Here is a 16,398-nt window from a genome sequence, read left to right as displayed (position 1 = left end):
AGGTGGTTACACTGGTGAAAGGATACGTATCGGTGGGTGTGATGTGTCAGGTGCCTGAGAAATGTGGGAGAGGCAGTACAGTTAAGGCAATACAATTTTAAGGCAATTGTAAGGTGGTGACTAGAAGAAATTGATGCGTTGAAGAGAGATGATCAAAGGCTGCGGGTGATATCTGACCCAATAAAGGCTAAAGGTGGAAGCCAGAGTGCCTCCATAAAAGGAGATGAAGAACCTCTCATATCCTGCAGCCCGACAGCACAAAAAGCTAAGGTTCAGGTCCAAGACTTAATCGTAGGAATAGCAGAGCTCCAAAGAAGGTTAAATTCTCAAACTAAATTATCTTCTATGTCCAGGTCATGGCCTTGATTGGAAAAGACTAGAACCTTGAGACACTGGGCGGAGACATCTGGTTGGATGCATTAGAACATCTAGATCCCCAGATTTTCCAAGACCCCCCAGTCTCCTTATTCAGGGTAAGCATGTCCCTCTTGCTTGACGACAATGCAGAAGCTCTGTTCTGCCAAACATCATGGGCTCTGCCACCTACTCAACACCTGTCCCATAAAGAACTAGATCCTAAAGGTTCTGGATCAAGGGGCATGGAACACAAAGTTAGCTACAGGAGAGCTCATTGATATTGGAATATTTTCCCAAAGTGCAGAAATTTTACACATTGGCAAGAACGCAACACACTGTTTGGATTCTCCTGCTTGGAAAAAGAAATGGCTCTCATTAAATGTAGTAGAAATGCCAGGATTGTTGTGCCTGATGACAGAAAGGAGGGATCAAAAGCTGAGAGAAGTGTCCACACTAGAGTGGATTTACCATGTGATGCTGGAAACTCACTGAGGACGATGTTGCAGGAGTTGGAAAAAAGAAAAAGGGATGTGCAGGATCACTGAGAGGATGTGTGGTGAGTGTCCTCAAAAGGCCTGGGCTGATACGAGAGTCTGCTATAGAAGTAGCCTCACTGTTAGTAATGTGGATTATAGGATCCTGAAATGATTCAGGCCAGACTTGGCAGCACTCACCCATCAGAATCTGTGTGTGTGTGTGGCAGTCAACTCTCCAGAGTGTTGGAGACGATTCATAGAACACAGCTTCCCTAGAAGCAAAGCAGATGAGCAGCCAACATAGGTTATCATTGTCTGTACAATCAGCGGAAACCAAGAATAGATAACCAGGAGACTGAGCACGGCAGCCCCAGTTACAAATAAAATGACAACACCTTGCTCAGCTTCTGATCTTGAACCAGTTTTCAGACCCAGAATCACTGACAAAAGGAGAAGCCAAGTCTTGAGAAAGCAGGAACTGCAACACCACCACAAATATATAGAAAGTAATTTCCCCATTCCTTTCCTAAAGGGGCTTCTGACCATTCACTCAGTAACCATAAAATCAGGAAAGAGAAATACCCTAACATTTCAAGAACTGTTGTACATACGATCCAGGTGGACATGGATACTGGAAGGCCTAACATGTTGCCATGGCCCCGGTGAGAACGGAGGCTATGGGGACCACGCAGCAGGAGTCCTGGCCCAGGTCTGGTTCACTGTTCATCCACTAAGGCCATGGATCCATCTGGTAGAAATGTCTCTTGTCCCCAAATGATATACGTGGTAGTTGGCAAACCGCCACATTGACATCTTCGCATGTGCTGTAAGAGCTATCACAGTAGAAAAGGCCAAGTGAAAGGCCTGATGCTGACTCCCAGATCCACAGCCAGGGAAGTAAATGAGGCCGTCCTCCCCGGGAGAGTGACAGGTGGACCAAAAGGATGCACAATCGTCTCTGCATATAATGCACCAGCTTGTTCCTACAAAGAGTAAAAGAAAGACCCTGGAAAATGGCAGTGGACCACCTACCACAAAATAAACCAGGGACTAGCCCTAACTGAAACTGCTGTACCTGATGTGGTATCTTGGTTAGAAAAGATTGATTTAGATCCTTGGATTCTTTAAAGAAATAAGTGGAAAATAAGATTAAGTGTAACCTTTTTTGGAGCCATTAGTTCAAAAAAAGTAATCTGAACACCATCATAAAGTCTTACCCTTGACTCATCATACTTTCTACACATCCCGACACTACCACCTTATCCCCAAACCTGGCTCAGAGAACATCCACGTTTGCTCAGAAAGTATTAAGGACACTGACCCTCTGGGAATGTTGTCCTATCAGAGACTGACTTCTCAGCTAGGAAAGCCACATTCCTACTCAGAAGACAATGTTTATGGTTTGGGGGTCAAAGACAAGAGAGGACCAATGGGTTGGTCAGACCTTTGGCCCCTCCCCAGGACCAAGAATTGAGCTCGCTCTTTAACTTAGGCTGGGATAGTCCTAGGAAGAGAAGACACGGAGTCAGAAAGACAGCCTTTGCTCTGGAGCACTGGTCCTCAACCTCTAAAATGCACCTCAGTACCAAATGTCTTCTTTATCAGAAGATAGGTCAAAGACATCCAATTAAATTGTGATAGATCAATGGATGGATTGAACATTGTCTCTTACACATAATGTAAGAATGTGGAATAACGAGTCATTATATGTTCAGTTCTTAGAAGAGGTCCAACCCCAATAGCTAGGGCTATATAAGTGTTTCCTTTAGCTTGACCATCATGGGAAATAGTTTATGTTATAGTGTTAAATAAAAATTAAATACTACAGGGGGTCAAAAGCTGCCCCTGCCACCATCAACATGGAGACTTTGGACTGAGTCCTGTTCTTAGTGCTCGAATGCCCCAAACTAAAGCTGAAGGAGCCACCTTGGGTGCACTTGCTGTGGGCCATGACTGTGTATGCTCCGCCGGTGGTGTTCTTACTTCCTCATCACCAGAAGAATCATTGATGATGTTACTGGTGAACCTCCGAGTTTTGGCTCTATGACCGATGAGCATGGGCATCAGAGAGCAGTAGATTGCTTGGACAATATATTATGGAAGGACTCCAATCCAGCTTCCTGTTTACAGTGGGAGGCTTAGGGCTCATAATCCTGGATGGATCGAATGCACCAAACATTCCAAAATTCAGTAGATTTCTTCTTCTATTTATTGGATTTGTCTGTGTCCTATCGAGTTTTGTCATGGCTAGAGTATTCATGAGAATGGAAGAGTTGGGCTACCCAATGAGTTAAAATGCCTTTTGAGAAGAAATCAATAGATATTGAATTTGCTCCTCTTAATGAAGTTTTAAAGGCTGTACCAATCCTCTGATGTGAAATATGGGAAAAAATGAAAAGAACAGAAAAGTGAACACTTTATCTAGTGAAAACATAGGAAGGTATTAAAGCTTGAACTAGAATGTTTTCTTGGCATCAGAGACAAGCTTATCATAGTATTTTTTCCTGCTAGTCTGTACTGATGTAACAATGATGATAAGTGGCATTTACTTATTAGTTTTTCATTTCTTAAAGAAAATATTTTCCAGGGACGCCTGGGTGGTGCAGTTAAGCCACCCCTTGGTTTGGCTTAGGTCGTGGTCTGGGGGAACTGGAATCCAGTCCCTTGTGGGGCTCTGTGCTCAGCGGGGACTCTGCTTCTCTCCTCTGCCCATGACCCCACCACACCTCTGCTCTCTCTCTCTCTCAAATAAAGAAATAAGGGAAGACATGAAGAAAGTTTGGGGCACACCAATGAAAAATTAAAACCTTAAAAAATATATATACTCCAGTTTTACAACTATAATATTGAACAAAGTGATTATTTTCTACAGCCCCCTTAACAATTCTTGGACATGACATTTGTGACTTTCAAAAATCAATGTAAAAGTCAGGAAGTGAGATCCCCTAAGCTGAGAACTCTGGACAGATGATCAGCTCTATGGTACCTATGGTATTTGCCTTTACACAGCGTGTGACGATACATTATTTCAGATATGTATGCAAGACTGTTTCTTGCACAGTAAGACGTATTAAAGGAGCAGAAGTTAAAATTTTTCTAATTAAAATAATAAATACATATATATTATATTGTATATACGTGTGTGAGGGTATAGCTACAGCCATGCCCACTCCAAAAATACTCCAATGAAAACCTTCATAGAACAAAGTCTGAAATGAGCTAAAACACAAGTCAACAGTGGATTTGAGTACGAGACTGTAGAAAATGTTCAAGTAATGATCACGTTGTTTCCTGCATTTCCTTCGCCCGTGTTGCAGCTACATATTTGGAAAACAGTGCTATTTCCGAAGGAAATACTAGCTCTCTGAAGGCTTCAGGGTAGTATTTTCCATCCTCAGGTTAGAACCCAGCAACCAAGGGCCGGGCGGGCTGGGGGTCCTGCGAGGGAGGAAGGCGGGCGGGGCTCCCCGGCCGGAAGCGCAGGAGTCCGGCAGGTGGAATTCGCTCCCCCACGTGGGCACCTCCGCCAGGGTAGGAACAGGCTCGCCTGCTTTGCAAGGAGTCGTTGGGGCCGGTGTGCCTCCTTCCAATGCCTTCGGACACCGGTCTGCGCGCGGAGGGCGGTGGGGATCGGAGCCCAGCCGCGGGCCTCTGCCTCCGGCGTCTCTGGCGGCGGGGGTCGCGGGGGTCGCGGGGGTCGCGGCCCGCCGGCGGGAGGCTGTGCGGGCGTGAGTCCCTCCGGCAGAGCGGTCCTGGGGAAAGCATATTCACTGCACCGCCGCAGCCCCACATCCGCGCAGCTCCAGTGGCGCAATCGGTTAGCGCGCGGTACTTATAAGACAGTAGCTGGTGGGCGATGCCGAGGTTGTGAGTTCGAGCCTCACCTGGAGCAGCTTTTACCACCCCTCCGACCCTACAGCTCAATGAGGGACCGACCCCTCAGGGATGCTTACATCCCACCCCGAGCCTGCTTGTCATTTGTCCCAAAACTCCCTGCTCGGGGTCCTGCGTCACCAAGAGCCCGGCGTTTTTGGCGCCTGCCCTCTCCCCACACCCCTGCTAGTGTGTGACGGTTGCCCCGGCGACTGTTCACAGCAGTCAATTCAGCGAGAAAAGGACCGTCAGACAGAGACTCGGGCCGAGTTCAAGTATATGTAACAATTATAAAACTTACTGAAAAATACTCCTATGCCTGCTTTGCTGACTCCATGAAATGTGGACAATCGTGGTTTTTAGTTAAGTATTTCAGTGGAAACTCTCCTGTCTTTAACCTGCCTTCCTTACCTCAGTTTCTCCACTCCTCCGGGCTGCGTCCGGGATCCTCACCACTCAGGTCCGCGAGGCCTGTCGTTACGACGAAGACACAGGTGCTCAGTGTGAGAAAACGAGCTGACCCAGTACCACGTCCGACCTGAGCGGGAATCTTGCGTCTAGACAGTCGGGGTTGCCGGAGGCACCCTGCAGACAGGGACAGAGCTCTGCAGCTGCCCCGGGAGATGTGAAATCGTCCGCGTCCGTGCTCAGCACCGTCAGGTCTCTTCCAGATGCCTCTGCAAGTCGGAGTGTCCACAGCCCCGCCCCCCCCGAGCTGCCCACCACGAATTACGGTTCAAAACCAGGCCCACAGACCAACTTTAGGGGGACACTTGGTAAGGAAGTGATAATGAACAGTTTCCTCCCCGAGATGTACAGTGAACACATGAATAGAGGTTATTCACAGAGTTGTTTTCAGTTACAAAGGAGATAATAAATTATCAATTAATTAATGGCCACAAATTCCTCCCATCTCTCTGCTGTCCCCTTGCAAGGTGATTTTGTGGTATCTTCCATCAAGAGATGGGGTCTGTTTCTCTCCCTCTTGTATGTGAGCTGATCTTGTGATTGATGAAATATAATGTTGTGAAAGTGATTTTGCAAGAGTTCCGAGATAAGGCCTGGAGAGGCCTTACAACTGCCCCTCTTGCCCTCTTGGGACCCTGAGACCCACCATATGAAGAAAACCGGTCTAACCTCCTAGAGGAGCACATAGAGAGAGAGAGAGAGAGACGCTGCCATCCTAGCCTTCCCAGCCTTGCCAGCTGACACCCCACACGTGGACCATCCAGCGCCGGTCAGACTGCCAGATGACTGCCATCACATGAATGACCGCAGGCAAAACCAGCAAAAGAATTGCCCAGCTGAGTGAAGCCCAAATTGTTAATCTGCAGTAAATGAAAGAACACTTATTGTTTTAAGCCACTAAATTTGGGTGCACTTTGTTATAAAGATATAGATAACTGTCAAAAGCATTTAGCACAGAGTAAGAGCCTAAGACAAATGAGCAGATTATTACTTTGGGGGATCTTCTCATTGTCCTAAGCATTAGGTCTTCTCTGTTCTTGCCGCAGCATAGAGACTCCAAATCAAGGGAACCTTGGGCTATTTAAATTTATTCCAGGAGTAAGCTGTCTCCTTGGGTCCTTACACCAAGCCCAGAGTTGAAAGGCCCAGAATTTCCACATCACTAGAGTGAATAGAGGTATGACTGAATAGTCAGTGTCCACATTCTTTGCCTGCTTTTGCAAACAGACTAGGCTGTAGGATCCATATTTCTCTCTAGCTGCATTTTCCCAATGCTGGCTATCCTTTTGTTAAATGTCCTGGTTTGCCTTGTTGCCCGTGACAAGGAGACAAGGGGCTGATACCCACATTGAAGAGCATTTGCATATTGAAGCAATTTAGAGATACCAAGCACTCGCACCTGGTAGCTTGTTGCCTAACATTTTTTAAAGGAAATCCTATAACAGAAATCCATAGGGGTAGTATACTTGCTGTCCTGGTGGCTGAAAGTCACACGTACAGTTCTTTTTTCAGATAGGTCTCCAGGACCTTCCCACTGGGTAACCCACCAAGATACCACATGTAGGCCAAACTTTTTTGCTTATACAAAAAAGCAATTATATAAAACAATATATGCATAACGTATTGTTGGACCTATAACAGAGAAATGTAATATATTTGCCAATAACAACACAGAGAAAACAAAAAGTAAAATGGCAGATATAAATACCACTATATCAAAAATAACCTAAGTTGTGAATGAATTAAATAACCAATCAAATGGCAAAGACTGTCATACTGGATCAAAAGATCCAATGTATGTGGTCTACAGGAGACACACTTTAGATTCAAAGATACAATAGATAGAAAATAAAAGAATGATAAAAAGATAGATCATGGACACAGCAACCACAAGAACACCAAAGTGTCTATGTCTAATATTACACAAAAAGACTAAAACAAACAAAAAAGGTTCTAGAGATAAAGAGCAACATTTCATAATGATGAAAGGATCAATCCATCAGAAATATATAACAATTATAAATATGCATGCACCCAATGAAAGAACACCAAAATACATGAAGCAAAACTTAAAGAAATAACGAGATGAATAGACAATTCAACAATAATGGTTGGAGATTTCAAAATCTTACTTTCAATAACAGATGGAACTAGACAAAAGCTCAACAAAAAATAAAAAAATAGGGGCGCCTGGGTGGCACAGCGGTTAAGCGTCTGCCTTCGGCTCAGGGTGTGATCCCGGCGTTAAGCTCAACAAAAAATAAAAAAATAGGGGCGCCTGGGTGGCACAGCGGTTAAGCGTCTGCCTTCGGCTCAGGGCGTGATCCCGGCGTTATGGGGCTGACCCCCACATCAGGCTCTTCCGCTATGAGCCTGCTTCTTCCTCCCCCACTCCCCCTGCTTGTGTTCCTTCTCTGGCTGGCTGTCTCTATCTCTGTCGAATAAATAAATAAAATCTTTAAAAAAAAAAAATCTCTATCTCTGTCGAATAAATAAATAAAATCTTTTAAAAAAATAAAAATAAAAATAAAAAAATAAAAATAAAAATAAAAAAATAAAAGATCTGAACCATATTATAAACCAGACCTAACAGACATCTATAGAACACTCCACCATCAATAAATAAATACATTCATCTCAAGTGCACATGGTACACTCTCAAGGATAAATCATATACTCATAAAACTTGATAAATCTAAAAGGATTAAAATAATACAAAATATATTCACCAATCACAATGTATAAAATTAGAAAGTAATAACAGAAAGAACTTGATAGAACTTACAATTATGTGAAAATTAAGCAATATACTCTTAAATAACAAATGGGTCAATGAAAAAAAACCAGTAGAGAATAGAAAATACTTCAAGATAAATGAAAATGAAGGCTTAACATACCAAATCTTATGTGATGCAGCTAACATAGGGCTTAGAAGACCATGTATAGCTATAAATTCTTACTTAAAAAAAAAAAACAAATACCAATCTCCAATTAATAACGTAACCTTCCACTTTAAGGCACTGGCAAAGAAGAGCAAACTAAATCTAAGCAAGCAGAAGTAAGGAAATAAATATTAGAGTGGAAATTAATGAAACAGAGAATAGAAAAACAATAGAGAAAATCAATGAAACCAAAAGCTGGTTTTTTGAAAAGATCAACAAGACTGACAAACCTTCAGCTGACTGACTAAGGAAAAAAGAGGGTGGACTGAAACTCCTAGAATTAGAAGTGAAAGAAGGGGCATTACTATAGACCCTACAGAAATAAAAAGGGTTGTCAAGGAATACTGTGAAAAATAGAACACCAACACATTAGATTACCTAGATGAAGCGGGCAGATTTCTGGAAAGACACAAACTAATGAAACTAATTCAAAAAGATTAGACAATATAAATAGATCTATAATAAGCAAACAGATTGAATTAGTAACCAAAAACTACCAACAGAGAAAAGACCATTCTCAGGCATCTTCACTGCTGAATTCTACCAAACATTCAAAAAAGAATCAATATCAATTCTTTACAAACTCTTTTTTTTAAAGATTTTATTTATTTATTTTTTAAGATTTTATCTATTTGCCAGAGAGAGAGCACAAGGAGGGGGAAGCAGCAGGCAGAGGAAGTCCAAGGTGGGGCTTGATCCCAGCACTCTGGGATCATGACCTAAGCCAAAGGCAGATGTTCAACTGACTGAGCCACCCAGGCGCTCCTACAGACTCTTTTTAAAAATACAAGAGAAGGAAAGACTTCCTAACTGATTTTTATGAGGCCATTATTACCCCAAGGCCAAAACCAGACAAAGACATCACAAGAGAACTATAGACCCATGTCTCTTATGAACATGGATGCAAATCCTCAACAAAATACTAACAAAATCCAGCAACACATAAAAGGAATTATATACCATGACCAAGTGGGATTTAGCCCAGGAAAGCAAGGTTAATTTAACATGCAAAAATCAATTATTGTAATATACCACATCAACAGAACAAAAAACAAAAACTACATGTCATCTCAATAGATGCAGAAAAGAACTTGACAAAATCCAACACCCTTTCCTGATGAAAATCCTCAATAAACCAAGAATAGAAAGATACCTCCTCGGGGCGCCTGGGTAGCGCAGTCCTTAAACGTCTGCCTTCGGCTCAGGGCGTGATCCCGGCGTTTGGGGATCGAGTCCCACATAGGGCTCCTCCGCTGGGAGCCTGCTTCTTCCTCTCCCACTCCCCCTGCTATGCTCCCTCTCTCGCTGGCTGTCTCTCTGTCACATAAATAAATAAAATATTAAAAAAAGAAAGAAAGAAAGAAAGAAAGAAAGAAAGAAAGAAAGAAAGAAAGAAAGAAAGAAAGAAAGAAAGAAAGAAAGAAAGAAAGAAAGAAAGAAAGAAACCTCCTCAACCTGACAAAGGACATCTGTGAAAAAACCCCACAGCCAACACTATAAATGCCATTTTTCTTTCGTTATGTGTCTGTGGATGAGCTAACTTAAAAAATTTTAATGCTGTCAAATTCGTCAATCTTTTTCCTTATTGTTGTCATGTTTATGAAATTCTTCCCAACTCCAAGTTTAACAAATATATTCTTTATAATTTTCTAAAATTTGTATATATTTGTCTTTTACATGTAAGTCTTTAGCTCAAACAGATTTTTTTCTATATGATGAAGTACAGGTCAACACATTTACATTCATTTTCTCTAGAACTATATACCTAAAAATTCACTCCACCCTCCATCTGTAGTGTATCCTCTGTTCTCTCAGGTGTCCACATGAGCATAAGCTCTCTGTTACGTTTGATTTCTCTATTTACCTATTCTGGCCAGTGCCATGCTTCTTTAATTACTGTTGAAACTTTGAATGAGTCTTTTTTTAAAAGATTTGTTTATTTAAAAGAGAGAGTCAGTGCACGAGGGGGGGGGGCAGAGGGACAAGGTGAGAGAGAATCTTAGGCAGACTCCATGATCAGCACAGAACCCAAGGCAGAACTTGCTTGATCTCTCAACCCTGAGATCATGACCTGAGCCAAAATCAAGAGTCAGATGCTTAACAGCTGAGCCACCTAGGCATCCCTCTTTTTCCATTTTAAATATTAAATATTCCTGGCTGTCTCAGTTGGTAGAACATGTGACTCTTGATCTTGGGGTTGTGAGTTTGAGCCCCATGTTGAGCATAAAGATTATTTAAAAAAAATTTTTTTAATTGTGTGATGATAAAATGAGTTAATATTTTTTTAAAAATAAGTATTATTTTTCCTTGTTGGAAAAGAGAAGCAAATGGGTATTAAATGGCATTGCTTTCTTCTGTCAAAGGTAATACTGCACCATTTTCCTGCTACGGTGGCTTTATCTTTTCCTCGTTCCTTTCTGCTATAAGCTTTTTAAAAGCATGTGGGGCGCCTGGGTGGCTCAGTCGTTTAAGTGGTTGCCTTCGGCTCCGGTCGTGACCTCAGGGTCCTGGGGTTGGGCCCCAAGTCAGGCTCTCTGCTCGGTGGGGAGTCTGATTCTCCCTCTTCCCCCCACACCCCTACTCATGCTCTCTCACTCTCAAATAGATAAATAAAATCTTAAAAGAAAAAAGCATGTGCACACCAAATACCATAGTTAGTGTTGGGACAGTCATAGGGGAATCGTAGCTGCAAAAGCAGGAGTTCTATTTATTGACATCATTGAAATTTAGCTTCTCAAGGCAGAGACTATTAAAATTGTTCATTTTTATCCCAAGAAACAAGAAGTGTGTATGAAATTTAAAATACATCAATATGTGTTTAATTAATAAGTGATTTCTTCCTAGGAGAGGCTGAGGTCTACATGAGATCAACCCTCACTCAGCAGGCATTTATATCATGAACTCATGTTACGATGGGTTCTGAATCCCTCATTATCCCCTGGGACTTTGCCCCTGAATTCCCTGCATTTCCTTTCTTCCTACCCTTTCTCCTGAACTTTGCCCTGTACATTCGCCCTCATCCATTACTCTCTTCATGTCTTCCATAAGTCTTTATTATTGAATAGTGAAGATAAATTGGGTTTTGGAACATTTGGGATTGTTAAGAAAACAAACTTAGGCATATTATTTATTTTCTGTCTGTGTTGACTTCCTTATTGACATAATGGGCACACTGACAGCCACCTGCTCATTGGTGAGGGCTAAATGTGATGTGTTTGAAGATGGCTGTCACGTGGTAGGCAGCTTGTCAACATTAGTATTCTTCTCCTCCTGCGTGCTTCTTCCTTTCCCTCCTCCTCCTCCGCCTCCTCACCTTCCTATCTTCCAGCCCTAGACTCCCACAACACCTCCTGTCGCCATCGACTCTGTCTTGACCAGGATGTGAGCCAGAATGGACGCGTTGGCCCTGAGAGCCTGAAAACTATAGGATCCGACAGGCCACTATTGGCCTCGATGTCTTTCAGTGGTAGTCTACTGGCCCAGGGAAGGGAAGGACCCCGTGAGTAGGCAAAGCTCTTTCAGCCTCTAGTTTTTACTCTTACCCTGGTTGCAATATGGGTATGTCATGCTTTCAGGTGGGAGTTCTGAAATAAACCCACCATGTTTTCCCTCAAATCTAGATTGTTTGCTCTTCTCATGCTGGAGGCATGCTCCAAAGCTACTAAAAAGCTTATCAGAACTTTGAAACTCAGAGATCTGGGAAAGCAGAGTCTTTAGGCTACTTAGATCTGATCTGATCTGTGAGATGGGGCCCATAAAGAAAGAGTTTCCTTACTCAAGGGCCAATTACTACAAGTTAAACAAAGATTAATAGTCATAGATGGTTAGGAATTAGTAACAACATGTGAGGGGTGGGATGATATCACAGATAGAACCCTAAATAGGTAGGAATATGGAAATTGGATTCCTTCCAACGTTATTAACCACATGATATGGTATATCACTTCCCCCCACCCTGAGCTACAAATACATAATGTAAATGATAAATACAATTTATTATGCACAGGCCAAATGCCATGCCTCATGCTCAGTGCTTTATAAACGTGTATTAATCATATTTTTTATTTTCTGTATTTCCTGATGCTTTGACGTCTTGGGGCCTTGCCAGACCAAGAGAAAGACTATCCCTGTCCCCAAGGGCTAATCAATTCCCAGAGGTAGGAAACAATGCCCCTGTGACTGCGCCTTTCCCATGCAAACCAACTGGTCCAGAGTCTGTGCTCCAGACAGCTTCCTAACAAGCTCTTGTGCCTGGGCTGCTATTCTCCTACCCTAGTCATCCCAGGGCCGGGTACCAGATCACTAGGGACAGCCCTGAACCATTCAAACTGCCCAGTGCTAAGCCTGTTTACCCTGCCTCACTCATTCCTCCTACAAAAAACCACAACGAAGGCTCTTGCCCAGTTCCTCCATCACTCGCTCTGCCTCCTGCCTGACCCTAGTACTTCTCCATATGCCACAGCTTCTGTTTCTGGGGATCTGTGAGTACAAAAACTTCTTTCATGACAGCCAAATCCTGTGTATTTTACCATGTCCGATTAAAACAAACCAACGATATATTCCACAACAATATCTTAACATTTAATCTCACGAGGCAGGTATCCAGTAGTGTGGGACTGAGTGTTGTAATGTCTCTGGTGACAACAGAAGAAGACTTTTGCATGACTGCCCTAAAGGGCTTTGGGGTTTTTGAGGCAAATTCAGTGTTCTTGTGCTTTTTTTTTCTCAGTTTAGAAGCCCCGAGAAGAGCTCAGAAATCTAGAGACAGAAATGGTTTCTACTTCCAAAAAAAGCTTTCAAAGTCTCATAATCCACCATCCCTGGCTCAGGCCAGAAACCAGTTCCACCTGGAGTTCAGTTTCAGAAAGGACCTGGAGGAGGCAGGGGGATGGAGGGGACAGGGTCGGACAGGCAGGTAGAGCAGGAGGACTTCAGCAAAGTAGAGCTGCTTTCGGTCTGGATTGCATGACATGCTCTCAGAGCCCCTCCGTGAAGACTGTCGGCGACTGATTAAAACAAAAAATGGAAACCGTGTCATAAATGAAGTCTGTCTATCAGATTCCTGGGCTTCTGTGGAGTCAGCAAGGAAAGCGCTCGTCGACGTAAGCGTAGAGGAGGCGTATTCTCCAATCCTCTCATTTTCTCACTGTAGGTAACATACCCTTCGCGGTTCATCCTTCATAGACACAGGCCATTATAGTACCATCTCAGCTCTCACAAGCTATTACGTTGTAATCGATCAACGTGATCCAATAACTTACCTTTGTATGTCATCGTACCATCTGGGAGTAAGCACATTCCTCTTTCCTCCTTTCTAGTCATGGGACCTTGTATTCCTTTTTTGAGCATGACTGAAAAAGACAATGAATGAGGCACACAGAAATCCATAATCTTGAATAGGAGTGATAAGAGCTAGTCCCTGATTTGTTACCAATCTCAAACAGAATTTTTCATCATTCTGCGTATAGTCAATATTTCACATTTAAGATTGATGTTGACTATAATTTCTCAAAGACGCCAGGTTAAAGACATTACCTTCCCTCGCTAGGTTGCTTGGAGTTTTGATCGTGACTGAATGCTGAGTTTTAGCAAATACTTTTTCTCTCTACTGAGGTGATCCCGTGGCATATTTCCTTCTTAATGTGTAAATTGGAATGATTTATGGTAAATCTATGGTAAAACAGCCTTGTAATCTTGGTATAAACTCAAGACCAAAATGACTTACAATTAATTTTAAATATGACTGTATTCAGTTCCTTAACCGTCAAGATAGCTCACGTCTGTGTTCAAGAGTGAGGCTGACCGTGACCCTCCTTTCTCACAACGTCCCTATCGCGTTAGGTATGACGGTAATACCAGCCTCAGTTTGGCACTTTCTTTTTAAAACATTAAATATAGACCTACCATACGGCCCAGCCATTCCACCCCATTCCAAGGGAAATGAAAGAATATGTCCACACAAAGGGTTATACACAGATGTTCATGGCAGCTTTATTTATAACTGGAGGTAATATAAATATTCATCAAGGGGCAAATGGGTACACAATTGTGGTACGTCCATACAACAGAATACTATCCAGCAATAAAAAGAAAGGAATTACACATATGCAGATCATGGGTGAATCTCAAAACAACGGAGGGGAAAGAATAAAGACAGCCTATATTGTATGATTTCATTTACATAAAATTATAAAACTACAAGCATAAAACGTTTCATAAAACTACAACATAATGACAGGAGGCAGTGGCTGTGGGAGGGGGATGATGTCTGTGCTCACTACCTTTCTTGTAGTGATGGCTTCATGAGTTTATACCTGTGTCAAACTCACATGTATGTTTAAATATATGTAGTTTATTCTAAGAAAACTGTGCCTCAAAAAATCCATTTAAAAGATACATTAAGTGGGAAGAAAATCTCATGACGGCATTCTGCAAACATAATTGTGTGTCTTTCTTTCTCTCTCTTACTTTCCATGCTGTGGAAGTGCTCGCCCGGCAACAGGAGCGGCCAAGGGGCCTCACGGGAGCTCCCGGCCCCGCTTCACGGGGGCTGCTGCTCCGCCCCTCGTGGCCGCGGGGAGGAAAGAATTCTCAGGCTGGCGCCGAGGAGCGGTCAGGGAGCGGGCTTCACACACACGCAGGTGGGCAAGAGCGAGTACAAGCAGGTGGAGGCGGGATGGATGAGCACCGGCGCACGTCAAGGTCCCGCGTCTTCATGCGCGGCCCGGCCACTGAACGCGTTGACTCTCCACCCCCGGGGGCGACTTCTACCGTGAAAGCCCAGCGCGGGGGTCCGTCCCGGTGCGGACCGCTTGGGTCCGGCGCCCGCCAGACGCTGGGCTCAGCCCCTCCCTCCGCATTCCTGCCGGATGCGCGGCGCCAGAGGCACGGAGTTCACGGCGGAGCGCGCGGGGTGCGGCGTCCGGGTGGGGGGACCCGAGTCCAGTCCCCGCTCTGTCTCAGAAGAGTTATGTCTGATCAGATTGGGCTCTTTGAATGTTTTAAGGAAGTCTCCGGTAAACGACGGGACATGGGATTTTCTCAGTAGGAAGACTTTTGAGAACGAACTCAAAACGTGTCATAGTTGAAGACTTCATAATTGATACTCCGTCTTGAATCTCACTTGGTCTGTCATACTGTTCTAGCATCTTGTCCATTTCATCTTAATATTCAGCTGTGTTTGGCCAGATTCTTTACACTTCTGCCAAGGCTGCTCGCTCTTGGCCCCCGCTCACTGGGTTCGCCTCCCCTGGAGGCTTGGGGTCTCTGCGCGGGCGCCGGGTCCTCACCCGGGCAGGTGGCGCCCGCTGAGCCGCAGGGGGTTGGGGGGTCGTCAGCCCGAGTCAACAGGACTCACCGCCTCTGCTCCGGCTCCCCTAAGGTAGGAGTGGTCTCCTTTTGAAAGGGGCAGCATTTAAACTGACTTCAAAGAGACAAGTTGCTCAAAATACAGGTTTTCTGTGAGTCTGCTGTGAAATCACTGAGCGCGGCCACGAGGTGCCGGGAAGCGGAGTAGGGTCATTTCCCGCCGAAGTGACCGAGTAGCACCCGCGCTGCAGGGACCGAGAGGGCAGAGGTCCTCAGCCTTCGCGCCCCACTCCTCTGCCCCACACACCTGTGCACCTGCCAGGCCGCGCCGCCGCCTCCTGCGCAGGTCTGATCTGTCGGGACGCACTGTCCAATTTCCTTCCAGACACCTGGATCTGGGATCTGAAGGTCGGGACAGACATGCCTGGGAGAGGGGAGTGTGAAAAAGGGAACTGCAACCACGAAGGGATTCGAACCCTCAATCTTCTGATCCGAAGTCAGACGCCTTATCCATTAGGCCACGTGGTCCACCGGTTTTATTGTTAGGAAAAATAGGACAAGTGTTGAGAATCTGGGCTCTCTGGATTATTTGCGTATTCTTTGCATCCCAACAAAGTAACGTCATCTTTTCTGTTAATCCCATTTCAAAGAGAATGTGGTTAACACTCCCAAAGCCAAACAACTTCACCCGGGAACAGGCTAAGGCAAAGAGGAATTCTGATTGCCTCCACGCTCCTGCCTTTAACCTGACACCGCATGTCCTTTGTGAACCTAAGTGAGCACTTGGGCTGCGCGACCCCGCTCCGCCAGCTGCATGGGGCTGTAAAGACAGGAGGAAAAGACTGACCGTCCCTCTGTGAGCAGGACGACAGACTCTCAAGTCACCTTTAGAAGGAAGACAAAGTCAGAACGGAGACCCCTGGGAGAAAAGGAAAATCATCACAAGGGGGACAAGTAAGCCTCTCCTGCGGCCT

The 16,398-nt window shown here is 44.3% G+C and overlaps 2 non-coding genes and 1 pseudogene across 2 annotated transcripts; 2 read left to right on the top strand and 1 right to left on the bottom strand.

Annotated features, from left to right (window-relative positions):
- Nucleotides 1–2,692: 2,692 nt before the first annotated feature.
- Nucleotides 2,693–3,127, top strand: LOC103682003 (annotated as a pseudogene).
- Nucleotides 3,128–4,632: 1,505 nt separating this feature from the next.
- On the top strand, nucleotides 4,633–4,725 carry TRNAI-UAU. Its single transcript is given in 2 exon segments — nucleotides 4,633–4,670; nucleotides 4,690–4,725. It is a non-coding gene; the product is annotated as a tRNA-Ile (tRNA).
- Nucleotides 4,726–15,879: 11,154 nt separating this feature from the next.
- On the bottom strand, nucleotides 15,880–15,952 carry TRNAR-UCG. The gene has a single exon. It is a non-coding gene; the product is annotated as a tRNA-Arg (tRNA).
- Between the last annotated feature and the right edge of the window lie 446 nt (nucleotides 15,953–16,398).

Source organism: Ursus maritimus, unplaced genomic scaffold (genome assembly GCF_017311325.1).
Source record: "Ursus maritimus isolate PB19 unplaced genomic scaffold, ASM1731132v1 scaffold_30, whole genome shotgun sequence".
Lineage (NCBI taxonomy): Eukaryota > Metazoa > Chordata > Mammalia > Carnivora > Ursidae > Ursus > Ursus maritimus.
The sequence above is the reverse complement of the archived record's forward strand: the minus strand, read 5'-3'. Positions and strand labels throughout refer to the sequence as shown.